The 27108-nt window shown below is 56.5% G+C and overlaps 1 protein-coding gene and 1 long non-coding RNA gene across 7 annotated transcripts in view; both read right to left on the bottom strand.

Annotated features, from left to right (window-relative positions):
- SBF1 (SET binding factor 1) overlaps positions 1-27108 on the bottom strand; it is an 88225-nt gene that overhangs the window by 52668 nt on the left and 8449 nt on the right. The window lies entirely within an intron of this gene.
- LOC142078529 (uncharacterized) lies at positions 21126-26353 on the bottom strand. Its single transcript, XR_012672258.1, has 2 exons — positions 22833-26353; positions 21126-22798 (listed from the first exon to the last, which is right to left on the bottom strand). It is a non-coding gene; the product is annotated as an uncharacterized LOC142078529 (long non-coding RNA).

The following is a 27108-nucleotide window of genomic DNA, read 5'->3' as shown; positions in this document are numbered from 1 at the left end:
GATCCACTTCAGAGCAGAGCTGCCCTCACTGGTGAACTCAAGGCATGCACGAACTGGAAGGACAACTGCCCGGGCAGCACCCTCGCGTCTGAGCTGGGGCAGCGGGAGGGGACCCTGTCTGCTCAAAACCTATGCCCACTCCAAGTGGCAATCGTTAAGAAATCCACTAACAAGCCCTGTTAGCGCAGCGTTAAGTTTGACCCTCACCCTCCCCTGGCGCAGAGCAGCACAAACTCAGAAAGAGGAAGCGACAGCATGTGCCAGCGTCACCTTAATTATCTTTTTTTTACCCCACTTCCTCCTCGCCCTGGAGAGGCTGCGGTGTGACGCTCGGAGAGGCTGCGCAGCGATGCTCAGTGCCGAAGAGCGGGCGCAGCAGCCAGCCGAGCTCAGCGGAGCTGCAAGGGCTGCTCAGCGGCACGGGATGCTCCATCCATCCCCTTCCCTGCCCCCGCCGGCGCCTGCGGATCGATGCCTGGAGCAGGGGCTGCGCGGGGCACATCAGCATGCCTGCCCACGCGCCTTGTCGTGGAAGCTGTGGCATTAAGTTGCGATATAGGAGCAGCGTGAGAGACAAAATAGGTCATAAAAGGCTGTGTTAGACATATTGCTGCTGTCTGGAGGTGAAGGGGCTGTCGGGCCCAGCAGATGCAGGGTTACTTATATGAAATAGGCCCAAAACGCGAGTGTCCCCTTTCCCATACAGGCTAAGCAATGAGAAGATATTTAGACTGACGCGGCGCCAGCGCACACGGCTCCTGAGCACACCGGTGTTTACGGTATACTGGGTCATAACGCGCGAGAGACCTCACTGCGTACAACCTAATTCAGTCCTTCCATGTTTACAGCCACGCACGTGTAATAAAGCCCCGTGTCCAAAATGGTATCAGATTCCACAATTAACCAAGGGTTTTTCTGAGGAACTGACGTGGTGTTTGGGTGCAGCCCAGGGCTCAGGCTGACCCGAGCTGCCAGGCGGCACCGCTGGCTGCGACCACAACCCCGGCTCAGCCAGAGCGCAGCCTCACGGCACGGGACGTGCCCGTCACCAGCCCCACAGCCCAGCCTTTCTTCCTGCAACAAGAGTAACGCCGTGCTGAGCCAGACGGGACGGCACTGAGAGCCGAGGCTGGAGCAGCACCCTGGGCAGACGCCGCTGCTCAAATCCTCCTGGGAGGAGGGGACCCACCGCCCATCGGGCGCTCTGCGCTAGAAAGCGACTGCATCTGGATGCAGGGACAGAGCTGGTTTTCCCTGCCCCAATTTTAGCATCCCTTCCTCTCTGCCGCCGCGGGCAGGGACAGAGCTCCCGCCCGGCCAGCCCGACCGCAGCCAGCGGAGCCGTCCCGCCGAGCGGCCCTGCGGTAATCCCCGGCCGTCACACGCGGGCGCAGAGCAAACAGCACGGCCCACGCACGGCTCCGCAGGCGCGTGGCGGGGCACGAGGAGAGCTGCTAAAAGCGTTTTGGGGAGGAACCTGTTCTATTTTTACCTGATGCCAAATTCCAGTTACTTCCCAGGGGAGCTATTTGCCAGCTCCACTGGCACCCTGTCCCGATAATTACAGGGCCACGCCACCAACATTTACCCAAGGCCTAAAAACAGCACGTGCTGCGCCGATGGCTCCTCCTGCCCCGCCACAGCCCGGCAGCGCCAGCGGGGACGCGCCGGTCCCTCCAGAAACCCGTTCCGGCCATGCAGACAGGACACGGCGGCTGGGCACACCCCAGCTCATGGAGCAGCCGTGGGGATACGCTGCGCCTCCGCAACCCACTGTTATGTCCAGTCTTAAGCTTTGGGACCTTACAGCCCCGCTGGCAGCGTGGGCTTTCGAGCGCTCCATCCCACTGTGCACCGAGACCTCGGGCAGAATCACAGAGAGCAGCGTATTCACCTCAAAAACCGCACGGGAGCCGTGCATATCCCAAAACACAGCACAGCGCTGCTGAGCTGCGCGAGGTGTCGACAGACGTGCCAACTTGCCAGGTCCTTGGCCTGGGAACACAGCTCCAGGGCATCAAAGCACATCTCTGGCAGGAGTAATCCAGCGCCGAACAGCAAATGTGAAGTTTTAACGAAGGAGCGTCCAAGTGCTTCAGTGCGATTCAAAGCTCAGTGTTAGACAACCCCTAGTCACATGTTTGTGACAACACTACGGCGTAGACATTACAGCTTTCCCACTCACGACGAGGATCCCAGCTTGCGCATTCATCTGAGCTCTGTTCGCTTTCCACCCTCGCTGCCGAGGTCCCGCGCACAGGGCTGCATCCCCGGCCGTGCCCTCCCCGGTGGGAGTGGGCACAGCTCCGTCACCGGCTCTGCCACGACGCTGCCCCGGCCAGCCGGGCCCCGAGGATCCCGCCGCAGCTCCTCACGTCTGCGCCAGGGCAGGCAGCACGTGCTGTCGGGGTGCAAAAGCCACCACCGGTACAACAGCCACCCCAGCACAGAGCTTTGGCCCCACAACGTAGTTCCGGGCAGGAGGAGCACATCCTGCTTGGCTCAGCGCCCTAACACCCCGACTGCCGGTGGGTCCCATCCATGCGGGTCACACGTGCCCCGTCACGCCCGGGGCTGGCTGCGTGGCACAGGGTCCGGGAGAGGCTCTGCACCGTCACCTCCCGGTGCCTGGCAGGGACAGCCGCCGTCCTCCCTCTCCCGGGACACTGGCACTGGCTTCCTGCAGGGTCGCGCTTCCAGCATCGCTCTCAGCCTGCAGAGGAAGAGCTGAAAATGGCCTCTGAGCTTCCCGAACACCCGTCGGGGAGGGGACATCAACCTCCAGTGGCTGGCTGATGAGAGAGGAGGGAGGGCACGGAGCTGCGCCTTGCTCCTCGGCAAACCCACACCCCCCCGAAGCCAGAACCTGACGGGCAGCGGTGCCCCAGCACCCGCGGGATGGCTCTGGCGTGAGGCTGTCTACACTCCGCTTTAGTCTGATCCTAAACCTGGGACAGCCCTCGCCTCCCGAAATCCTCCACGAATCCCCGCGCGCTGCCCCAGGGCCTCGGGCACAGCACCGGCGCACACAGCCGGTGACCTGCCCCGGGTTCCACACCTCCTCCCGGCACCGCAGTGGAAACGAGCGCCGAAACCATCCCGCTGCTGCAGCCACCGCCGGCAGCGTTCAGCTCACAGCATCCAGCGTCACAGGATCAGGAGCCATTTGAGAACGGGGCAGCTGAGTGCTATGGGCCGGACAAATAACGCTGCTGGGAAGCTGCTGGAAGGAAAACTCCCCTTGCAGGCACGGGGCAGCAGGAGTGGCAATGTAAACAGCGACTGCAAACAGCCCTCGTGTCGCACCGGACCCCTTTCGAGGCACGCTGCAGGCAACGATCGATGGGCGAGGGCAGGCAGGGCAGGAGCTGCCCTGACGCCCTGTCAGCTACCCCTGCTCCGCGAGGGGCAGCCTGCCACGCACACTGGTAAGAGCAGGCAGGGACGGACGCGCGCCCCTCCACGTCTTGCCTGCCCGCAGCGCTGCCCGTGCTGTCCCCAGCCCTCTCCGACGGGGGCTGCGAGCTCCTGCGCACAAAGCCGTGCGCGGAGGCGAAGGGCAGCTCCTCTCCTCCCCAGCCCAGCAGGCACCGCACGCTCTCCTCGCCAGGAGCAGGCGCTTACGGGAAGCCCACAGCTGTGGAGCGGGGTTTACGGCACAGCTGGGCTTTCCCCACCAAAACGCCCGTCGGCACTGCGCTTTCCAATGGTAGGTCAGCCTCGTTCAGCGTCACGTACGGTGATGAATTTTCACTGTTCTGAACTCTAACCTAAGCACAAGCTTCTCCCGTTGCATTAGCTAATTCTTGACATTATTTGTATTTTGAGACAAATCTGCCTTCACTGCTTTATTCCACTCCCTGATGCTCTCTGGAGCTACAGTACGGCACCACACAGATCATGGACTTGCAGCACTGATCAAGACACTTCTACGTCTTTCTATCGTCAAACCCAAAGGTGAGGGTTTCTGTTTAACACTAAGGGCTGAGAAACGAGCCAAACTTGCCCATCCCTACGGACCAGCAGGACCTGCCCCTCACCAGAAGCCTCTGGATTGCAGGTGTCCTTCTGCTGCGCCTCTACAGCCCAACCCATGGCCATCCCCAGGCGAGCATCACCGTCCACCAAAGCTGCTCATTAATTACTGCCTCCTCTTCAATCAGCGCATTTCAGTCCCTTCTCTAATCAGTTCAGAGCGTTTTTTCGTTAGGTATAATCTCCTTTTAATCTCATCTCCAACACATTTCCCAGAGCACAACAGCAGAGCAGACACAGAAGGCAAAGAGAAAGACCGACCAAGCTGGGAGAGCGCACGGTGTATTTGAAAGCCACCCTGATGGGACCAGTGAGGCCGGGGAAGCCCAGCTGCGGCCGCAGCTGACCAGGCGACGGAGAAGCGAGCCGAGGACGCGGGGCCGATGCACCCATCGGGGCCGGGGGCCGCGGAGGCAGCCGTGCAAGAAGACGCCAGCCTGCGCTCGCTCAGCCCCCCTCTCCCCAGGAGGTGCCCACCGCCGGCTGTCTGCAGAGCGGCCGGGCTCGGTTATCCCTCGTAAACACAATAAACTACAGATCCCCCTTCTGCGTGCTCCAGGCACCGCTTCTGTATTTCCTGCTCCCAAAAGCCAGTTTGCTGGGAAACTGCGGTGACAAATACATGGAAATCCCAACTGGCAAATGGACGCAAAAGGATAGTGGGAGCAAGATAGAGCCGCAGGCGCGCAGCAGAGAATGAAACCAGGTTCAAGTTTCAGGACAGAATGACAATGGCAGCACCGCTCCCATCGTAAGGGGACGCTGTCCATCTTGCTGGGCAATACGCTGTAAAGCAGACAAGGACAGAGGGGAAAAAAACCCAACAAATAAACAGACAAGACTTTTCTTCATTGGCTCACACGTGAATACTCCAAGTCCCCCCCTTTTCAAGCATGCCAGGGAAGAAAGAGGCATGATCTAAGCACTAGCTCCGTTTGTCTCGACCCTACAGAGATCATTCACATCCACAGAGTTTGCCAGGATCAACATCTCCCACAACTGCAGAAGGAGCTTTTGTTCCTGGTGCCCTGTGCAGGAGGCGGCTGCAGGGAGGAACAGCGGGGTCGGAGCTGCCATCAGACTGGGGAGCACGGCACCTTCAGAGGGAAAAGAACCGTACTGTGAGTGACAATACCAAGAACTGCCAGAATATGATATATAGCAACTGGAACCGAGGTCAGCTTCCACAAGTGCCTCAGCCAGAGTCAGCAGTGCTGGTACTACAAAGTGACTTGCATTAAGTGTTGAAACGGGAGGAAATGTTGTTATAAATACATTACCAACCCTGCTAGAAAGCACTGCCATTAGCACACCGACTGTTCTGGTACAACGCATGGACGAGTGCATCAACCCTACTGAAAGGCCGCCGTCCACAGCACGAATTGCCATCGGAAAGCCAGGGCTCCGTGGGGCAGTCGGAAAGGCTCTTCCAGAGACCTCCGTGCTCAGTCCAGCAGCGTTTCGGCTGCCCTGGAGCCGTTGTGCGAGGCGGCCTCACAGAGATCACTCCATCGGCTCTCCAACTCCAACCAGAAGGACCCGAGTGAGAAAATAACTCAGCCAGGTAGTGCAAGATGAACTCTCAGGCAGCCATAACCCACGAGTCAGATACAGCCTCCCACCAGACTCCTCGGCGTGGGCCTGGTGGGGAGCGGCACCTCATTTCGGGGTCAGGAGGTCTGGGGTACGTGGTTAGGGCAGCGGGTGCTCGGGGACTGTGCAGGGCTGCACTGGCTGACGCTGCTGCGGGTGGGAAAGCAGGCGGCAGCGGGGGAGAACCATCCTGCCATCGGCCAGCACCGCCTCCGGCTGCAACGCGGGCAGAGCAACGCAAGCAAGTTGCGGTTGCTGGCAGGACCGGTGTCTCAAGTTACAGGACTTGCAGCAGCAACGGCCGGGAACTCTGCAAAGTCAGTGCTCAGGCCCAGTGCTAACAGGAGACTGGGATGCGACAGACGTCCGTCTGCCTTGCTGAAAGAGGGAGGGGAAACGCTATCCCGCAGCATCTGCTGCAGGAGATGCAGGAAGGAACTCACCTGCCACCAGCCAGCCCAGAGGAGAGCAACCGAGGACTGTAGTCTTCCCTAAACTGGAATTGATCCAGTTCTTCCCCCATCCCCCCAGCCTGGTAATGACAATCATGCTCCATTTCTCCCCATCCCTTCCTCCTCTTCCCAAGCCGAGAACTGCACTAGCTGGGAAATGCTGGGACGCTGTGCAAACCGACCATCACCAGAGAGCCACAATGAAGGAGGACACGACTCTTGCTGTCCACAGGGGAGGAAAGCTAAGGAATACTAGCAACACAGCCACCTCAGCTCCTCTTCTCAATCTCCAAACCACAGACCTGTGCGATGCAAACCCTTCCCGAGAGGCCTCTTGCTGGGGCAGGGTGCAAGGAGCAGAACGGCAGCTCACAACAAGGGCAGGAAAGCAGGCAGCGGCTGCCCGAGGTGCCCGGGCAGTCAGCCTTATCTGCGGGTTTCCAGCTCTGCGTGTGGCAGAAGGAGCACCTCCGCGCAGGAGCACCCGCCTCGGGGGGTTGAATCACCCAGAGGCCGCCCGGAGCTGGCTGGGCAGCGGGAAGGAGGGAGCCGGGGCAGAGCGGAGGGTTAAAGAGAAGCGAAGCAGCGCGGTTCTGGCAGGAGCCTCTCAGTCTGAGCCAGGCAGCCCAGCCGGAGGAGGAAGGGGCTGATGCTAACAAGAACTGAAAACACCATCAATTACAGATCGCTCTAGGATGGAGAACTAACATTCCCCCTCCAGCCTTCAGCTTCCACATCGACAGTTTCTCAGTGAACCGGGCACGCTTTCCGAAGCAGGTAGAGCCCTCCCCGGGGCAGCAGCTCCCGTCCCACAGAGCGACGGGCAGCCCCCTGCGCCCAGAGCCGGCCGAGCCAGGCTGACTTTGCAGGCTGGGCGCAGTGCCTCTCCGGGAGAGGAACCCTGCTCTCGCCCGGGGTCAGGATTGCCGTTCCCTTCCACCCCACAAACACCCCACCGTGCAGGCTCAGGACGCAGCAGCGAGAGGCACGCGCCCTGATCGGTGGTCTCGGGTCCCTACACCTCGCAGCTCAGGGGCAGCAGGCAGCTCGCCACCTTTAATCCCTTTGTAATTAGCAGACAAGCAGGGAGACGGTCACCGCAGCGAGCGAATCCGAGCACCGCGGTGTGCCGGCCAGCACTGAGCCCTGCGAGGGAGATTACCGGGATTAACGTATCCCTGGCAGCTTCTGCCACTGGCTACCTATGGACACCACCAACACCAGGTGGGGTTCGTCCTGGGTCCTCCCAAACCCACCCGATAAACATACATGTTACATAAATGACCTCGTCCTCCACACACAAGAGATTATCTAGAAAGCCTTTAAGAGGCAGGGCTGCCTCCTGAGGTCACCGGAGCTGAGTGGGAAGGACAGCGGCACCACGCCGAGTGCCTCCTGCGGGCGCCTTTCCCCAGAGCTGGTCCCAGTCTGGTCCTGCTGCCAGCTCGGAGCCGCTGATGTGCCCCGGATCCGGCTGTGCCAGAAGCAGGGACCAGCATTTCTGGGCCGGCTCCTCGAGATCAGCACGGCACGCAGCTCTTCTCACCTTTATCCCAGGCACAGGCCAGCAATCCTGTAGATGGTGACTGCTCTCTGCTTGGGGAAATTAAAAGGCATGCCCCGTGCTCGACCGGCACGCTGGACCCCAGTAACCCCAGCAGGAACAGCCTCCTCCCTTCGTAGACTCCAGATTAGCAGGATGACTGGTTTCAGCCCCAAGGGAGAAGCTTCTAGGCAATCTGAAGCACATCCGTCACCTCCGTCAGTGTGGGAGATGCACTATTTGACAGGTAAGGCAAGGAAACGCTGTTCAATCTAATTCTTACAAGCAGGAAACAAAATTCTCCTCCTCCACCCAAAATCAACAGGCCCGAGGCGCGGGGCAGGCAGCAGAGCACGTCGCTCATTCCCGGTCTGGCTGCCTGTCTCTGCCCACACCTGCAAAACTGGGTGCCTGAAGGTGGATCCTGGAGACCAGAGGACAAGGCTAGAAGAGTTTCCACGTGGCTTGAGGAGCTCCTCCATCTCCACAAGCCTAAAATTCCCCATCTCCTGAAAGAATTCAAATGAAATCATAAGATAATTCAGAATTGATTTTGAGGGCAAGGGAAGGCAGGAAAGCCTAAGAGGAGTGAGAAAGGTCTTAACAGGTTAAGAACTGCCTGCTGAGCGGCTGAAATCACAACTGGAAGGTTGGAGGAATGACCTCAATGCCAACACATCGTCAAGACAGGGGACAGCGAAGCGGCTCGCTGCGAACAGGGGTCGAGCGGATGCTCAGAGGCGATGCCGTGCTTTACAAACGAGTCCCAGCTGCCCTCAGGGTGGGGGGCATCTCTTGGGTCTTTCACTGAACCGCAGTGCTGAGTCCAGGAGGAAAGGTGGGCTTCCTCCAAAGAAATCCCCGCAGCCAGCTCAGCATCACCAGCTCCTGCCACGCAGCTCTGCACCCAGGCGCGACGGCTGCCAGGGCTCATGTCTGACCAGGTCGTACCTCTGCAACGGCGTGAGCCGACGGCCCACACCGCTCTGCCAGACACACGATCCAGAAGATCAAGGAACAGCAGGAACGTCACTTTTTCGTTTCTTAAGGCAGGAGGACCTGGCCCAGTCTCAGCACAGCACGTAAGGACGGGCACGAACCCCTGGGCTCCAAGCCCAGGGCTGCATTTTCTACCTATGACAGAGCTTAACCCTTGAGAATAGAGAAATAAAACACTGCTCCGATGGGTGACGGTTCTGGCAGAGATGAACTCCCCATCCTGCAAAGAGCAGAGAAGAAATTCAGCCGAAGCAGAAGTGCGCGTCACTAAGACGCCTGCCCTACAGCCTGCTCTCTGCCTACAGCCACAAAGGTGGAGTTTCCAGCCTTGCGATAACTGCTGAGACTCAAAACGGCAATCATTCATCTTTGCTGCTGTTTTGCCAGAAAAATTAAGCGAGAAACTGTTATACGGACAGGAAACTCTGAACATCTGCAAGATTCAAGTCATCACTACCCCTGTCCTCTTTCCCACAGCATCCCACCGTGCACCGCAAGGCCTGCGGTGAGCAGGGGCTGCTCGCCAGACGGTGCACGCGTGCGCCGCGATGGATGGGAGTCGGCAGTGCACTTCATCTGGACCTAACTGAATTCTGTTTGGTCCTACAGCTGAGACTAAGCTACAGCTTGTCCGGCAACCCATTTCTTAACTTTAAAAAAAAATATGGCTTACGCCAGCATTGAAAAGTCTCAAAGACTCTCGGGATTCCGTCAGCACCCGAAGATGCTGTGACCACGCAGGCCAGGCAAGACCTTGGTCCCTGCTTGCAGATCTCCCACCTCACTTCAAGGCCACCGACCTCCCTTGCAGCTCCAGGACTTGTCACCTCTGTCACTGCTCCCATGCATCCCTCTGGGCTTTCCCATAGAACAGAGTTTTTCATCTGTTGCTCTTCACTAAGCCCGTCCCACCCCTCAAGACAAAGATTTCCATGAGGGTAACTACATGCAAAACAAAGCAAGTAATGTCTTCTGAACTCTCCTTTCACCCAGGCTTTACAAAGCACGGTGAACACTTGAGGACAGGGAGTTACTAACCTGTCTCCGGTAGCATCAGGCACGTTATCAGCTGTTACTTAAGGACCTTTTGTCCTGTTTGTAAAGTACTATCTAGGTACCCAAATTGAAATTCTTTTTAAAAAGGAAAAAAGCGATCACAGCCTCTTAACTCAACAATGCAAGCCTAAATTCACAGAAATAGTTCATTTCAAATTTTAAAGTTATGGCAGTTTTGCCATTAATTTATATGCAAGCCTAAACCACTTGGCAGCGTCCCTCCTACATGTACTGTAATGCCAATTTTCTGAGCCATCGGTGGCTTTAGGTCACTGTTACGAACTCTCGCAGCCGAGATGGGTGAGGGGAGCTACGGGCACCAAGTACCGTACCGTTTCTCCCCATTTTTAGTAACGCCCTGTCAAGGACAAACGACTACACTTATTCCACGATCCGGGCTGCCCAGCTGTGCTCAAGATGCGCTGCTGTGGGAGCAGCAGCTCCCACCAACCCCTGGCTCCTGACCCAAGCCCCGAGGCAGAGCTGTGAACCCTGCCCAGCTCAAGAGGCTGGACGGGGAAAGCCATCGGCGCACGGTGCCATCCTAACCTTGGCCTGGGGCACGACAGCACAGCTCAGCCTCCCCAGCCCTTCACTTGAATCCTTTGGGTGGCCGTGAGTCTGCCCAGCAAGTAAGCAACGTGAGAAGGAAGCACTGCGTTCCTGCGGCATTTTATTGTCCTTTTCTCTCAGCAGAGAGCCCAAGTCATGGCCGCATATCTGCGTTCCAAACAGCTTGTACTTGAACCGCAGAGAGAAGCTGTCGAGACCCTCTTCTCCCAGAAAGGGAGAAAGGCCCTCCAACACTTTCCTAAGCTTTACCACAGAGCAGAAAACAAACTTCCCAGCAACAAGGTAAGCTTATGGCGACTGAAGCTTGGTTTAATCTGACCCATATAACCGAGACGTGAGTGGGCACATGGGGCTGGGAGACAAATCCCACAGGCAGCCTGCCTGCACTGCAGCCAGCCTGCCTGCAAAGCCGGAGCAGGGAGCTCCCACGTCTGCACAGGGCTGGGCTTTATAACACTCAGCATTGCTTGAAACAAGGAGGAAACCTGGTGCAAAAACCCCAGGGAATGGGAAACGCACTCAGCTGACTCGGAGGGCGGCTGCACCCCACCCGACCATCACCGCTGACAAACTCTCTTACCACATTTGCTCCCCTAAATCAGATTTCACAATTCATCCCAAGAGTTTCGAGGAAAAAAAATTGTCCCCAAGACGATTCCAGTAAAGACAGGTCACAGAGGAGTTTAGCTCACGACAGAACGAAATCCCCATGTTCAAGCCTTTTGGCTGTCCATAAAGAGACTCTCACCCTGGAGGGGCCCAGAGTCCCATTACAGCGAATATTTTAACCAACTGGAAAGTCACCAGTGGGGAAAGAGAAAATAGCACTGAAATCAAACAAAATCTGTCTGAAATAAGAAATGAAGTAGAAGAACTTCACAGGGAGAAAACCTCCTACAGCAACTCCTTGAAACGGATCCTCGGTCCCATCACTGCCTCGATCCCTGCGCCCAGCTGGGCTTTGGGCTTTATTCCGTCACCGTCAGCACAGAAACGCAAGTTCCTACAATGTAGGAACAGACCGAGTTTGCAGGCAGGTTTCAGCCTTTTCCTCTGACACGTCTGAAGGTTTCTGTGCAAAGAGGCATCTCCATACAGCCCGGTTTACAAGCAGGGGCCGCAGCGGGAGCAGTGCCGCGGGGAAACTGCCTCTGCAAGGCGGAGATCTCGCTGGCCGTCCCCAGGTTACGTGGTTGCTTCAGGGGGACCACGCCGAGCCTCCTCCTCCTCCTCCTCCTGAGAGCACTCCGCTCCCCAGGCTCTCGCCCTGAGCCCCACCGGCACCGTTCCCCCAACACTGTCCCCGCCGACACTGTCCCCGGGGCTCCCCGCTGCTCAGAGCTCCCTGCCGGGGTGCCAGGGCGTCCCAGCTCCCTGCTCTCCCCGGCACCGGGCCCTGGGCCTGCGGGGAGGGAGCTCTCCACACCTCCTCCCCAGCACCCAGCCCTGAGAACAGCACGAGCTAGATGAGGAGACGGAAGATTTAAGAGAAAAGCTCGGTCAGTCTGGGAACCTGCTTTAATCCGTCAGCTTTTAGTACTCAGCAAAGCAAGCACTTTGGGCTGGAGGCTGCAGGTGGTGTCCACCCAAGAGCCTACAGAGGTGGCTGCCGGCACGCCGAGGTGACTCAGCCCCCACGTGCAGCCTGGTGAACCACGGCAGCGGTCAGCCCAGGCTGGAGCAGGAGCTGGGACGAGCCCACCAGCTCCCCGTCCCTCCCTCCGGACCCAGGGAGGAGAGTCCACATTTTCCAGCAAGCACTTCTGGGAAGCGATCCAAGACCAGTGAGCAAGCTTCTTACTCTCCCCCCTCCTCCAGAGCCCCTTCCTCATCCTCCTCTTGCCCGACGCCAGGCCCAATGCCAGGGCGAGGAGACCGTCTTTGCTTTCGGGGTGGTGTGTGATGACACTCCCGATGCGAGATTCGTGGGGGCTCGGCCCCCATTTGCAGACTCCGCAGGAGCTCCCTTCCAGCCGCCCCGGCGCTTGGAAAATTCCACGAACCCCAAAGCCCTCATGGGCTGAGACAAAGGAGCCAAGCCAAGCAAAATAATCACGTTGCAAATGATTCCAGTGAAAGGGAGGGCTGCAATAGGAAACGCTCTCAGGCCAGCCAAGGGGAAGGACAGCGTGGTCCCCCAGGGATGAAGCCACCAGCAGCCACATCAGTGTCAGCGTGCCGGCACGGCTCCCGGCGCTTCCCAAACCTAAGGCGACAGGCAAGGCTGCCAGACCAGGTAATCAATGGCATCTGAGTCCACACAGCGATGCGAGATGCAGCAGCGTGCAGTAACCCCAGTAACGTAACAAGCAGACCTCTCCCAGACCCCAGGAACTCCCTCTTTGGCATCTGAATTCCTCCATCACAGTTTTGGGTCTGACCGAGCGGCTCTGACCAGACCGGTGCAGTCCTGTCCTCGAGCGAGAGCTGCCTACGGGCACTCACACACATTTTGGACTTCCCTCACCCTCTGCCAGTAGCCACAAGCTAGCAGAGCTGTATGGGTGCATTACATGCCTTCCTCAAGGCTGCATGGAAAATGAAGATGGCGTGCACGGCACAGAGCCTGCCGGACCCGGCCCAGAGCAGCCAACCTGCCGCCCCGCTTCGGCTGCAGCCGAGCAGTCACAGCCCGAGCAACTCGCCGCCAGCAGCGCCGATGGGGGTGCAGAGGACACCAAGGCAAACGCAGCTAGACTGACTCCGGGGGACTAAGCAAAAAGAATAGCGAGTGGAAAAATAACTTTTGTGCTTAATACTACAAGGGGTAAAGAAAACAAGAATGAAACATTCACACTGCAAGAAAACAAACCAACCAACCAAACAAAAAACAACACATAAAATGAAACAACAAACCAACCCTGTAGTCCCACGTTAACCCTTCATCAAGACAGCACCGCTAACCCGATGCAGGCACTGCACCCCTGGCCGCAGACACGGACGCGCACCGCACGGACCAAGCGTCAGAAGACAACAGCAGTTTTGAGACACTGTGAAAACCACCTCCGCTTGCCCCGGACGCTGACTGCTACACCACGTCTCTTGGGCAGGAACCGGCCCTGAGGACGAAGCTGGAGGCAGGGAGCCCGAGGCAGCGCGGCTGCTGCGGTCGAGGCCAGCCCCAGCCCCGCTGCCCTCCTGCTTCCCGCACCCGGCTCCTGCCCACAGCATCAGCAACTGCTGCACGGGACGGCTTCTCCCAGATTCGGAGAAGCCAGAGCTTGAGTCACATCACCCTTTAAAAGCTGCAGGTTGCTAAAAAATGAATGTTCCCCAATCTTTCCAGCTGAAGGAATTGATTTTAAGTAGATGTAGGGGTGGGACTGCTTTGCCCTCATGAAAACCGCAGCAGAGAGGGGCTGAAGGCGAGGAGGGGGGCAGCAGCCGTGAGCAGGCTGGGAGACTTCGCTGTGGCTCCCCAAGGAGGCACGAGCCAGCCGGGCCACCGGGCGCGCAAGCCAGGCACTTCCAGCACTGCCAGGGAAGCACCCGCAGCCGAAAAGGGAAGCAGGCTAAAAGCCGCGCATTAAGAGCGAGCAGCGTCACGGTGCACACATCCATGTTGGCAAGTGAAATAAAAACCCTGCCATGCGAAGCCACCGCAAAGACAGCTCTCCTCGCGAAAGAGAAAGGAAACTGCTGCCAGCCAGAGCGAGGAGCAGCCCCAGGGCCGCTCGCCCCGGCGGGGGCACGGCCAGCCAGGCGTTCAGTCGGAGCCCCTTCTCCACAATACGTTCGCTCACGCGCACCGGCTTTCCATCCAGCTGCTCTGGGTGCCTTCTGCTCGGAGCATCCATCCCGCCACAGGACAGTCAGACAGACAGACAACAGGACAGTCTTCTGCACAGCGGGGAGCCGCAGGCCCCCCCTGCGCCGCTCACATAGGTGCAGACCTGCTCGTCCCCCGGGGCTAAGCTCACCCCTCTGCCACTGCTCAGTTAGGCTGAGGATTTAGGGTCACCCTCAGCCACACAGGCAAAGCCTTCGCTGGCTGATCTTCAGAAGCAGCACTGACTCCTACGCTGCTGAACCCTCATTTCTGAGACGCTGCCACAAGTCAGGGGACGGGAGACTCGTACACAGGGATGCTGGGATCCTCCGCTACTTCCAGTAAAGCAAAGTCCCCTTGCTGGTGCAACTGAAGGGAAAACAACAAAGAAATTAGAGTGCTATATCCTCCTGCCGCTTTAGGCAGAGGTGACACAGATGCCCTTTACTGCAGCCATTTTTCAGCCAAGCTTTAAGTGGTTCAAGAGAACCTATCCCAGGTTATCACGGGGATGTCCTGTACAACAACGTCGCGCCTCTGCTCCCAGCCTTCGTGCTTGGCTCTGCAGGAACCTTCCCCTACATCGCATATGGCACCTTCAAGGCCCTGGACCCTTCCTGAACCCGAGGCAACACGGAAGAGGGGCAGATCTCCCTGGACGCTGCGGGGGAGACCCGGCATTTGCAATGACATTTTGAGATCCACGAATAAAAGGTCTTGAGAAACACAACAGACTAAATCCCCAAATCATCCCTCAAATGTGGATTCAAACAACTCGCCATCGCAGGGACCCGGCTGCTCCAGGGCTGGCTCGGGAGCGGCTCACCGGCACGGCCACGAGGGCGGGCGGGAGCCCCGTAACCCGGCCCGGGGTGGTGGGACACGCTGCGGGGCGCAGGGGCAGAGCATTTGGGGGCTGGACAAGACATGCTATGGGGGGCTTACAGGGGGACCAAAGGAGGGGAAAGGGAGCGGCCGAGAGGTCTGGGGAGGAGGGAGCGTGGGGAAACGGGGATGCGGAGATGAAAGGGGCCGGCTGCTGGCGAGCAAGCGCCGGACCAGCGCAGCCCTTCTGTTCTCTTTTACACCCCATCTCCACCCGCTTCCCGGGTGGGGGGCTCTGTCGTGTGCACGTGGAGGTTCAAGTGCCAGCAGCTGGAGTCAGGCCACGGGTGACGGGCCGAGCCTTGGCCGCGAGCGACAGCTCGCACGTCAGCCTGGTCACAAAAGATCAGGCCGGACCAGCCGGCGAGCAGGTCCGTGGTTGGGGAGGCAGGTACGCGTCTGCTCCAGAGCGAGACAACCAGAGGGTCCAGGCCAACTGCTGAGACCGTAAGGTGCGGGGTCGCCTGAGACCCATTTGCACGTGCCTGTGTCCGTGCGCAGGAGGCAGCTGGGAGAGCCAGGACCCGGCTGCGGCTGCCGGACGGACTGCGTGTCCACGCCCAGCTCCCGGAGGGATGCACGGGTGGGGGTACACGAAGAGCTAGCAGACAGGGCAGTTCCTCTTGGTGCAGCCAGCCCCGGCGCTGCTCTTTCATATCCCCTTCTCAGACCAGCCGCAGCGACCTTCACAGCAATCAGGTGAGTACAGAGGTTGTCTCTATATAAGGGAAGACAGCTGAAGGACTACATGCTACTCAGAAAACCCCAGCTTCCCGTTCGGTCCCCTTCAACCCACAAAAGCATTTTTTTCAGAGTGACAACAGCAAACAATACCAGGAACACGACTGCAGTCAGCAGCGCAACGAGACAGACAAGGGCAGGGCGGGAGCAGCGTGCGAGCTCAGGTGGCTCAGCAGGAGGGGACAGGCTCCTCTCTGCGAGCAGCCCAAGACCAGCGCGCAGGGAACACGCTCCTCCAGCCTCCCCAGACACTTCCCCACCCCTTGATACCTCACCACGAGTCTCAGGATAGGTGAGGTCGATAAATCTCCAAAAGTACTGGCAGCTGATTTACAGGAACAAGCTACTACGGCAAGGTGGCATTGCTGCTCAAAAGCCGTCATGTGTTAGCACGAGGGAACGAGCCGCTATGATGGATGTTCATCATCCTGTGAAGTGGGCAACAGAGGAGGAATAAAGTCTAGACACCCTCCTTTATTTTTATTTTTTAAGTGCAACAATGCAGCTCACCGATTACCTCTTCTCAGGAGAAATGCTAAGGTTATCCTGTTTGGAAAGTATCTTTTTCGCTGAAGAAAGCTCCATCCTGGAGCAGAGAAGCTGCTGTAGGACATACTGGCACAACCAACAGGGAGCCACAGCAGTCTGGAATCCCCACAGGCAAGACTGAAACCTGCCAGGACCCCGAGGAAAGAGAGAAGCTATGCTTGGGGGGAGGTCCAGGAATGAGAGGTCCCTACTGCTTTCTACCCACAGCAAAGAGCAACCAAACTCATGACAGCTTCAGCACAGAACCCTTCCGGAAATTTGAAAGCCACCGTGCTTCAGAGACAACCCGTTGTCGTCTTCAGTAAATACAACATGTCACCACAGAGTCCCAGGCAGCGCTAGGGAAAGCGCACTGCCTTTAGAAACGGCCCTCCGTGAAGACCAGTGATCTCCAACCTGATGCAACCACCTGTAAGTGTAACCTGGGTAAGTCCACGCTGGCTCGGATCAGGAGAGACTCCTGAAGCCAAGCTCCTGCCACCACGCCCGCATGCTGGTTCACACCACGGGACATGACCTGTACCGGCTCTGGATCCATCCACCACGGCCATTACGTGGTGCTCAGCCGAAAGGCCCGTGCCTGGAGCTGGCATGGCGTGGAAGGGGATCCTCGGCGCCAGCGGGTTCACCTACGGATCTGCTCCTGCTGGGCTCCAAGACTCGCCGACACGGGCACCGACATCCTTTCTGTTACCGATTTGCCTGTGCTGTTACTTCCACAGCACCAACTCAAAAGCCCTTGGGAGATTAGGGGAAGATTTAGAGTCCATTCTCCTTAAAAACCCTTTTGACCTGCTCACGCTACTCCCAGACGGGGAACCCTGTGAGCCCGGACATTCAGTTTCTGTCCGCTCTCCTTTCACCCCAAACCGGGTCTGCGTTTCCAAGCAGGAACCCACACTGATTACTCCGCTTGAACCTCCCCAACCTGACAACCCAGCCCTGAAATGGGCTTTGTCAGCTCACAGCTGCCCAGCAGCGGGAGCCGGCTCCATGAAGGACCTGTTTCTGAGGTTCTCAGTGACGTTATTCTGCTGGGGCTGAAGGGGGTTGCGACCGTAGCGGGGGCTAACCGGAGCCCCGCTCCCCCTCCCCAGGGGTCAGTTCCTGACCAGGGACGTTGCTGGGCTGACCACGTCCAGCACAGGGTGGCTGCGGCACAGAGCACGCTAATGCTCCCTCCCACGCGTCGTCCTCGCCAGCATGGTCACGCAGGGCGTTCGTCTCAGCCAGTGGAACCGCCGAGCGCCGTGCCATGCTCTGCTGCTGGAAAACACTGGTAAATCCTGGGATTTACTTTAACGCCTGGTAGTCTCTCCATCTGGCAGAAGATGTGCAAATCCCACAGCAGCCTTGCCCTCCCCATCTAAGCCTAAGAGTGCAGGCTGCGCTGCTGGCGGGGCCGCACAGGGCAGGCCCCCTGACCTGTCACTGCAGCTGGGGACGTATCAGCAAGGTCACCCAATGCTGCTGCCTCGGAGGATCCACACGTCCCTCCTCCGCCTCTTTGGCTCCGTGTTGTCCCGCGGGGCAGGACACGCTTTCTTCCCTTCCCACCCTGTCAGCTTTATCCTTTTCTCGCCATCCTTCCAAGAGGAGAAGGATCCTTCCTTCCGCTCCGTTTTTAGGTTCCCCGTCCTCATTCTCACCACGGTGCTGTGTTTCTCATACAACTCATCCACCCGCCTGCAGCACATAAGCTGAGCGGGTGTGCTGCTCGCTCCTCCGCCCTGCAAGACTCCCGCGGAGAAGGCAGGGCAACGCAGGCAGCCACATGCCAAGGCGCTGCCCTCCCTGCCGGTACCTGCTGCCCACGCTCCCCAACCCGCATCTTGGTGCGCGAAGTCGTCACCAGCGCTGCCCACATCCCTCTGGTCAAACTTCACGGGGCGATGATAAGGCAAGTCCAACAGTCAACGTCCACCCAAAGCGAAAGCCCGGCACAGCTGAGCACTGGGAAGCAGGAGGAGAAACCGCTCGCTCTCGGAGTATCCTGGACTTGTAAACTGGAACGCTGGAGGAGAACCTCCTGCAGTCGCGGCCCTGTGCTGCTCCCACCCTTGCACACAGCTGGGGGGAAACGCCAGCAATAAGCACCGAGACGAGACCCGGAGTCTCTCCTATCCTCAGCCTTGGGCGCTGCTCTCACCCGCCGGCCTTCAGCCCCTCGCCCGGGCTCCGCAGCCGGCTCCTCACCTCCCAGCCCTGCAAGCCGGGCGGCAGCGCCGCGAGGGTCTGCAGTGCTGGAGATGAACTGCTGCACTAGGGCAGACCGAATTAAATGAAAGCAATTTAAATACCCTATTTTAATATCAATTTAAACCTGTAAAGAAGACTAAAAGTGTTAAAGTTACTTTACATTTGTCCCTTGTTACTCTCCTGCAGGGAAAAGGCTGCGCTGAGCGTGGTGCAGAGCACCGTGCTCTCCGCAACGTGAGCGAGCCGCCCTGCCAGCCAACCTCCCTGTCCAGGGGGATAAATTACACCTATACGTACTACAGCAATTCTGCAGCTTATCACATATAATAAAATGCTGGATGTGCCATTTACCATTTTCTAATGTATATTCAAAGGCTTTTTAATTTGGGATTTCTGCCCAGCTACCCATGAACAGTGGTATTCAACCATACACGCACACACACATATATATAAATGAAGCCCTCCTCAAGCCCTGCAGGATAGGTTTCTCTAATTTTGAGGTGATTATTGAACTCTGATCTCTTGAGAGTATTTTGGGGTCCATGCAAGCATCAGCATTTGCCCAAGCGTTTGATTTCAACATGCTGGTTTCAGACGGAAAGCTGCCGTTGCACAAAGAAATTGTGCCCAGGAGAAAGCAGACTGAAGAACAAATACGATGCTAATTGACACGTGTGTGCTTCTGATGGGCAACGAGCTACTCGAGAACCTCGTTGATGCTTTTATCCTTCATACTGTTATGGGGAACAGAGAGGGGAGAAGAGGGACAGGGACACCGGTCCCCCTTACAAGACAAAGGGTGATGGCCGTAGTCCTGGCTGAAGAGGAAAGATGACGAGATTCTAGAAGTAATTCTCGATTTTATGTGTCGCCTTCCTGGGGTCTCCATTCCCCTCTTGGTGGGCAGTGAGTGCTCTGCTGTGCCCATGCACAGATGATCTCCATGGGGTGGCCAGGAGAACACCACCAGAACAAATCCATCATCCACAGAGGCAGCTGTGCGCCAGACTTCATCAAGTTGACCGAAGCGAGCATTTATTAGGATCCAGCTGGTAGATACCACCCTCCCTCTAGTATATATTCCCTAAACTATCAGGACTATTTCCTCGAAGGACTTCGATTATCCATCTTCTCCAGTTGTAGAAGTAGAAATATATAAAATTGGACCTAGAACTGGGCCAAACAGCTGAAAATAATGGTTGCAGAGAAAATACCCAAGATGAATTCACGCACGCTGCACACGCACGGCAGCTCACCGCTCACACCGGTGCAGCAGCTCTGCTCCCCCGGCACGACACGCATTTCCACAGCATTACTCATTTTCTCATTATAACCATTCCCATCTTCTGCAATGAAGCTCTGAACAGGCAGCGTTGGCCTTCAGACAACAGCTCGTTTTCCTAGTCCCCTGAGTGTGTCTCCTAAACCCCCATTACTCCACGCCGCTGCCTCCCAGGCTGCCTCAGTACTGCAGAGACATCCAAAGAGCCTGGGAAAGGGAAGCAGGATTCAGGGATCGACTAAATGGTGAGCACGGCACTGAAGGCAGATAATGCCGAGAATACCGTTATCCAAAACTGTACAAGTTGTCCAAGGAGGAAAATAATGGAAATGCTTTCAGGAAAATCCTCCATTTGAACCGGGAGTGCTTCAGGTCTGCAGCACTCCCACCCTGAAACTGGAAGCCAGACAGTGTTAAATTCTGTAATTACCCTTTAACGCCAAGGACGTGTCTGCTCTCCACGGGCTGACAAAGCTAGGATGAAAGCTGTGACTGTTTTTAGGGGAGGTGTGGTTGTTTGGGGGTTTTGTTTTTGGGGGGGTTGGGTTTTTTGTTTGTTCTAGTAACCCCACAAGGTATCTATCCACCCTGAGCTACACCCAGTGGATCATGGCTACAGACAGCCCTTCATCTCCCAAACTGAAATCGCCTCCTCAGCCAAAACACCCAACCCCGCACCGCTGCAGGCAGTCACACCATCGTCCTACCGAGAGGAGAACAACATTGCATTTACTTGTAGTCACACACACTTTCTAGACCTTCATTCCCAGCATGTTTACTTCTCACCTTCCACTTTATGTGGACTCACAAATGCTTTATATACCCACGAGCTATGAAAGAAAATGGCACCTTTTATGGTGAAAGCCAGAAAACCCTGGCTGGAGGAGCCCGGGCAGCGCTGATACCAGAAAGCATGGCTGCCCCCACCCCTACTCCTGCTCCTCACCCTGCCGCAGCCCGAGGTGTGATCATCACTCCTCTCGCTGTTTGGCAGGACTTCATGGCTCTCAGCTGCTCCAAGACCGAACAGCCTCAGTTTTCCACGGCACTTCCTACTGCATCTCAGCTGGGAACAGATTGCTCTAAGCAAATGATTCAGAGGACCAAAGCCCCTGTACTTTCGTGAAACACTCGTCTCATGACTTTACCCAACAACAAGCCTGCAGCGCCTGAGTTTCTGGAGAAATGGTACTTGCAGTGCCCTCTATCATTCTAGCGTGTCAGATGACAAATCATATTTATTCTCCTTGGCCTGATGCCGCCTGGGACTTTTCATATCCAGAAGAAAGTGCCAAGATATGCCCACAGATACATGGATGCTTATGAAGGGCCTTTATAAGAAAGCAGCCACTTTTTCGCGGGCAAAACCTTCTCCGAAAAGGCCAAGACCATAATGAAGTAGAGGTTACGACACTTGTCTTGAGGAGGTGTGCCTAACTTCTGTATTGATTATATACGATCTGGATACCCTTACCATTAGACCCCTTACTGCACCTCTGAGCGAGTCAGATGATAGCTGCATACCTCTGAACCGGTGTTTTGCAACACTCGGTCCATTCTTGCCAAAAAATTGGTTCTCTAGGGCTTATTTTTATTTGTTTTCTAACTGGCCTGGTGCAGCCTTCCTCTCCTTCAAGTCCTGGAGGAGCCAGTGTCAGCCAGCCCCCTTCTGCACCCACCTCCAGGGCTGCTCTCTGAGCAGACGAGTAGAAAACCCCAAAACCCAGCAGTGTCATTCCATACTCTGCCGAGAACGGGAGAAAGCAGCACTAATGTCACTAATAAGAACGATATTAAACGCCCTCTTGAGCATCCATCTCCACAGTCCTGCTTCAGAAGATGGCTATTTCAAATGGCTAGTTGCTCCATGGCCTTGAATTCTGGCCTCGTGTTTCTCCCTCAGAGATATTAGTTGATAAAGTCCCATAAATAAAGCCCTGTCGCAGGGACAGCCGGCCAGAAGAAGTAGCAGGAATTTTCTGTGCTGCCAGCACCCACAGGCTTGGAGCTACGCTTCACCACCCTCAGAAACACCTACCACCAGCCGGAGCAACGACCCTGCGCGGCAGCGGCTGGAGATGCCATGCAATGCACAGAGCTGACGGAAGGAAGAAAGTTCCCCTGATAAGAACAAGAGTTCCCTACCTGCAGATTGCAGGCAGTCCTGCCGCTGCAAGCTGGCACAGCTGCTGCTGAAGGATCACACTGGCTTAAAGCACGGTGCCTTGGAAGCACCCACCACCACCGAGCTGCCCCGGGGGAGGGCACTGCAATAAACCCCCCAGGGCTGCACTCCTGGGACTCTCAAAGCCCACATCTGACCTACTTCTCGTGCTCTCTGCTATCCCTCAAACATCACGTTAAACCGGGAGACTGCAGGTGGAGGCTACGTTCCCGCACGTCTGAACAGCACAACATCAGGGTCGGTCCCGGGGGAAGCCCTCCGAACGAAGCAGCTCAAGCAGCAGTCGGAGCTGCTCCCTGAACACTTCGTTCTGACGAGACAAGTCCAGAACATATGGCAAACCTCGAGCTCGTGCATCAGCATTTTAAAGAATGTACAAAATCCTGATACCCTCGATGGAGAGGAACTTCCAAGAGACGCAATATTTTTAAAAGGTACTTCTATAAAACAAGAGTTGCCAAGAAAATTTAAGGTCAAAAGAAGAGAATCAACATTCCCACCCTCTGCATGAATATGATGTTAAAGTGACCTCCATCACCAGGACTTACAGAGGAAAAAACAAAACAGGGATGTAAAAGAAAGACGGTAAGGTTAGAACAGTAAAGATGCAGATCGTTATGTGAAACGAGCAAAGCAGCCTTCAAACACAGCCAAAACCCAGTCCAAACAGAGAGGAAAAGAAAAAGTTAAGTGAAAACATGGACCAGAGTCAAGACAGCTGAGAGAAACTTGGAGAGCCTGAAGCCAAAGACAGAAGAACAAGAAGTTTAATTTACTGAACCAGCAGCAGAAATCCCCCACAGAGTCACACGCTGTTGGGCCGCCAGAAAGAAAGGAGTCGGGTTAGGAGAGACAGTCACGGCTCCAGGACAAGGTTTGCTTGCAGTGCCGCTATCCCCCTCTCCTCCGGCCGCCCAGAGCCGTGCCGGCACGGCACCTCCGCCGGCACGGCACCTCCGCCGGCACGGCACCTCCGCCGGGGCAGGACACGAGGGCAGCGCTTTTGTTTGCCGGCCACGCTTCGCAGCGCGGACACGCAGCCAGGCCAGCACGGCCCCTGCTTTACAGAACGTTTTCAAGGAAATTCTGTCGGGACTTTATGCTTTCCCATCCACGGAGACGCACTCATCGTGCTGAGCTGTCAAGGAAAGTGGCACTAGAACGGACTGGAAAATTAAAAACGCGTGCAGTGACCAAAACCAGCCAGAGTTTACCCTCGAACTGAAGTAACAAAAACATGAAAGATCTGCCCGATGCTTCAGAATCGCTTTTTGTTCCCAGCTCATTTTTAAATAAATAAAATTACAAATAAAGGTGTTCCTCTGACTCAGAACCACAGACCAATGCAGAAGATGACACTGACAGACAAGCACTGGCTGCAGAACACGCACATCAATTCTCGGATACACTCCCAAGAAACTTCAAGAAAAGAAACCTCCTTTGGCTTGGCTGTACTCAGGTCAACTTTAAGATGTCCAGTGATGTCCACGGTGCACAAGGGCTTGCAGCCCAGCCGGGGCTTTCAGCTGAGACAACGCCCGGCTACCCTAACTCTCCCGGTCCAGCCAGGCCCCCACCGCTGAACCCCCCTGCGCCGGCTTTACGCCGTGGGAACAGCAGTGACTCAGAACCGCAGCCGGTCCAGCCTCGCCTGACCCACCCCAACACCAGCACTTCGGGAGAGTCTTTCCGAACCCATCCCCCTCCCCGGCGGCAGACAGGAACGGCACAGATACGTGCCTGGAGGAGGAGGAGGTGGCCAGGGAGAGAGGACACGGGTAAAGCAGCCAGGCTGGGAGCACTCCCGAGAACCTCCCGAGATGGGTGCTGGGAGCAGCGTAAGCTCTGGGACAGGACTAGACCCATCCCTTGATGTCTGCTGACCCTGACCAGAAACGGGCACAGCAGACGCAACGCTAATGGCTTGGCACACAAGTTGTATCGCTATAGCCCCAAAAGCCAAAGGCCAAGTCCCTCAAACACCCCTCACATCCAGATGCAACCTGCACAGCTCTGCAGCCGTGCTCAGCATTCCCCCCTCGCCCCCAGGCTCACAGCTCCAAATACGCTGACGTTTTGCCCGGTAATAAAATGAAGGCAAAGTTGATATAACAGTATTCCAGTTGTCGGAGATGAAAGAAGCCTGCCGAAGCAGTCCTCCTCCAGCCAAGCTCCCCTGGTCAGAGAGACAGCTCTGTGGCCAGGAAGGAGGTCTCAGATGCCAGTGGCACAAACACACTTATGGAGACCTTTCTCCAGGCATGACACGGAACAGACACACAACCTCTGAATTTCAGCCCAACACCTCGTTAAACACGCTGGGCTACACCAGGCCGTATGGCACTTTCACGCTCAGATACTTGCAGGTGTACGTCTTCTTAGTTGCTGCTTAGCCAGCTTAAATGTATTTTAATCTCCTCGTCATGCCGGGCGTACAAGCCCACCTGAACCAAGCACCCTTCCAGCAGCGAGGGCCCCGAGCTGAGCACGACAGCAGAGGCGCAGTCCCGGCACAGGGAGCGCGACAGTCCCGGCTCCAGGGATTTGGGAAGCCCGAACCTCAGCCGTGCGCTGTGCCTGCTCCCCCTCTCCAAACACGCTGCTCTCACCTGCCGGAGAGTGGGGCTCTGCCCTGCTCCCTCAGAAAAGTCTCCGATTATTATTACAGAAAACTTCATTTCGTTCTAGAGCGAATCACAGCAAGTGCTGAGCAGCTCTCCAAATTATTTCTGTGCTTTAAGATACTGGCAACTCCTTTCTCTCAATTTCGTATCAGCTGCAAATGTTGACAACATATGTTCTCTCCCAGCTCATTAAGGGAGGCTATAATTAACATCTATTCCGAAACCTGCTACAGTGGTGCCATACTACCCAACTCTGCCCTGTGCAGTTTTGCACAACTGGTTGTTTACATCCTTCAACTTCCAGCTCACAAAAGCGCCAGCGCTCCCGCTGCCGCCGCCTTCTCCTGCGCAGCGACACAGCATCCCTCGCTGAAGCGACTGCGTGTGTCTGGGGAGACACGGTCCTCAACCCCTCCTCGGCCTGCAAACGCCCGCGGCTCGATTGCCCTACCCCTGCTCAGCACCCATCTGCCAGGGTGATGTCTACGGTTTCACTTCAGAATTAAGTACCCCTCAAACGCAGAAGGGCACGATCACTCCTTGCCTTTTAGGGGAAAAAAGCGCTGCCTGCGCCCAACTCCACGGACTCCCCGTTATCACAGCCCACACAGCTCGCTAGTCTTGATTTTAACGACATCGTCAACCGCACTGCAGATGTCCCAAAGAACAAGGCTGCGTTCTCCTTATCCAATTTAACATCTCAAATAGATCTAATGAAGAGGATCCATCATACTAAGACCAGGTGCCCAAGTTTAATCTCCAACATGGGCCCAGCAGGTGCACACGAAGGATTTAACTGCCACAGCCTGCACAGACGCTTCCCCCGGTGTGTCTGTGGATTAGAGCTGGTCTGTGCGGTGAGGCAGGTTTCCTAATGTCACCGCCGGTACTCTCATCCACATAAATATCTAACACATCATTAGACGTAGCGTTTAAGCTCCTTGCCTCATCGATAACCCTCAGGAGCCACTCCTGCAGATAATTACTGCATAAATCAGCACAGGTCTTATTCTTCTTGTTAGGAAGGTAAACTGGAGCAGTCTATCTTCGGTACACCTCACTTCACCACACATATGTCTGACCTCCTCCCTAACTAGGTCTGCTAAGTTCACATTTATCTCACCCAGGAGCTTCTCTCTCCTCATTTCTAATCACCTGCCTTTCCAAAGGAACCCCTGCTGTACCAGTCCAGCTGCTGACCAAGTCCAAAGTGCCGTCCAACGTACTGCTTTCTCACTGACAACATTCATCCTGCGCGTCTCAGATGATGTGAATCCGCAAGAACCGCGATTTCACTCATTTCTAAATACAACTCATGACGCATCCCCTCGCTGGTACCCCTGCTGCCACCGTAGCCGCTCCTCCAGAAGAAGCTGAAGCAAACAATTGTACTCCGGCTTCGCCCCGTCCAGCGCTGAACAGAGATGTTGTGTTCGAAGGCGAGCGCAGGACAGTATCCCCACTCTCTGCTCGGCAGCGGACGCGGCAGCAGCTGCGCTGACCGACTCTCCCACCCCGTGCTCCCACAGCCCGTCGGGGTGACCCCCCGCCGCGCCGGAGGGGCAGCCGCCACGCCGGAGGCAGCCGGGACAGGCAGAGGCACTGGCGCAGGAGAGGCGACGTGCGCACTCTGCGCCGTGTTATCTGCCCGGGGTCCAAGCTCCTCTCGCTCGCCTTGGGGAGGTGCATTTCCAAGTTCACCATTAGAATGATACAGCTGAAAACTTGACAGATGAAGATGGAGATTATCAGCACCAACTACCGCAATCGTGCTCGTGCACTGCACCGGGACACAGCCGTCCCGGAGCAGTACACGCCGCGGGTGTTGACACAAGCATGTTTCTGCGGCAACAGCTGCCGGGGTGTTACAGCCGAAGGGGTACCTGGTCCTAGCGCCGTGCCTTGAAAACGCCTGCCGGCTCTCCGCGCACCCGGCACGCCCCATCGGCCTGGGCAGGCCGCCTTGCGCGTAATTCACTACAGGCTTTTCCAGGTCTCACTGAACAGATGCACAGCTCAGTCCTCAAAACACTGAGGCATGACTGCAGGTATCCAAAACAAAACCAAAGCAAGAAATACTAGGGTAAGGTCCCTAAAACGAGGTCAGAAGTCTTTTCCCACTCCAAAAGAGCAACGTTATCGCAGTTTTGGAGCGGAGTTGACTTGGAGGCTGCCGAGAGGACCGGTGTGCACAAGGCCGGCCGGCGCTGCCCGCAGAGGCAGCGTACGCAGGCAGAGGGGCACGGACCCACCACGGGGTCTGCAGGAGGTGCTCCCCGCCGGCCGGAGAGCCGAGACCCAGCAGTGCATCACGGTTGCGATCCCCCAGATCAGAAGCTGTCCAAGTCCGGGGCATGGTGGACGGCACCTCCAGAAGGACACTGGTCCTTCTCTCTCAGCTTCGATGCCAGAGCGGTTCATCTTCGGAAAGGGTGCGACTCCGCCAGAGTGAAAAGCACGGTTATCTATCTGGGCAATCAGCAGATTTCGGAGACCTCTGGTTTGGGGAGGAAGATGCCGTACAGAGAAGAGGTAAGCAGCCTGACTAGTTTTCTGCTCCACTTCCTACAGCTACCCACAAGACAAAAATACGTCTAACGAATAGAGACAGAGAGACTCGGTT

Source organism: Calonectris borealis, chromosome 1 (genome assembly GCF_964195595.1).
Source record: "Calonectris borealis chromosome 1, bCalBor7.hap1.2, whole genome shotgun sequence".
Classification (NCBI taxonomy): Eukaryota; Metazoa; Chordata; class Aves; order Procellariiformes; family Procellariidae; genus Calonectris; species Calonectris borealis.
This window is presented reverse-complemented; position numbering and strand designations above follow the sequence as displayed.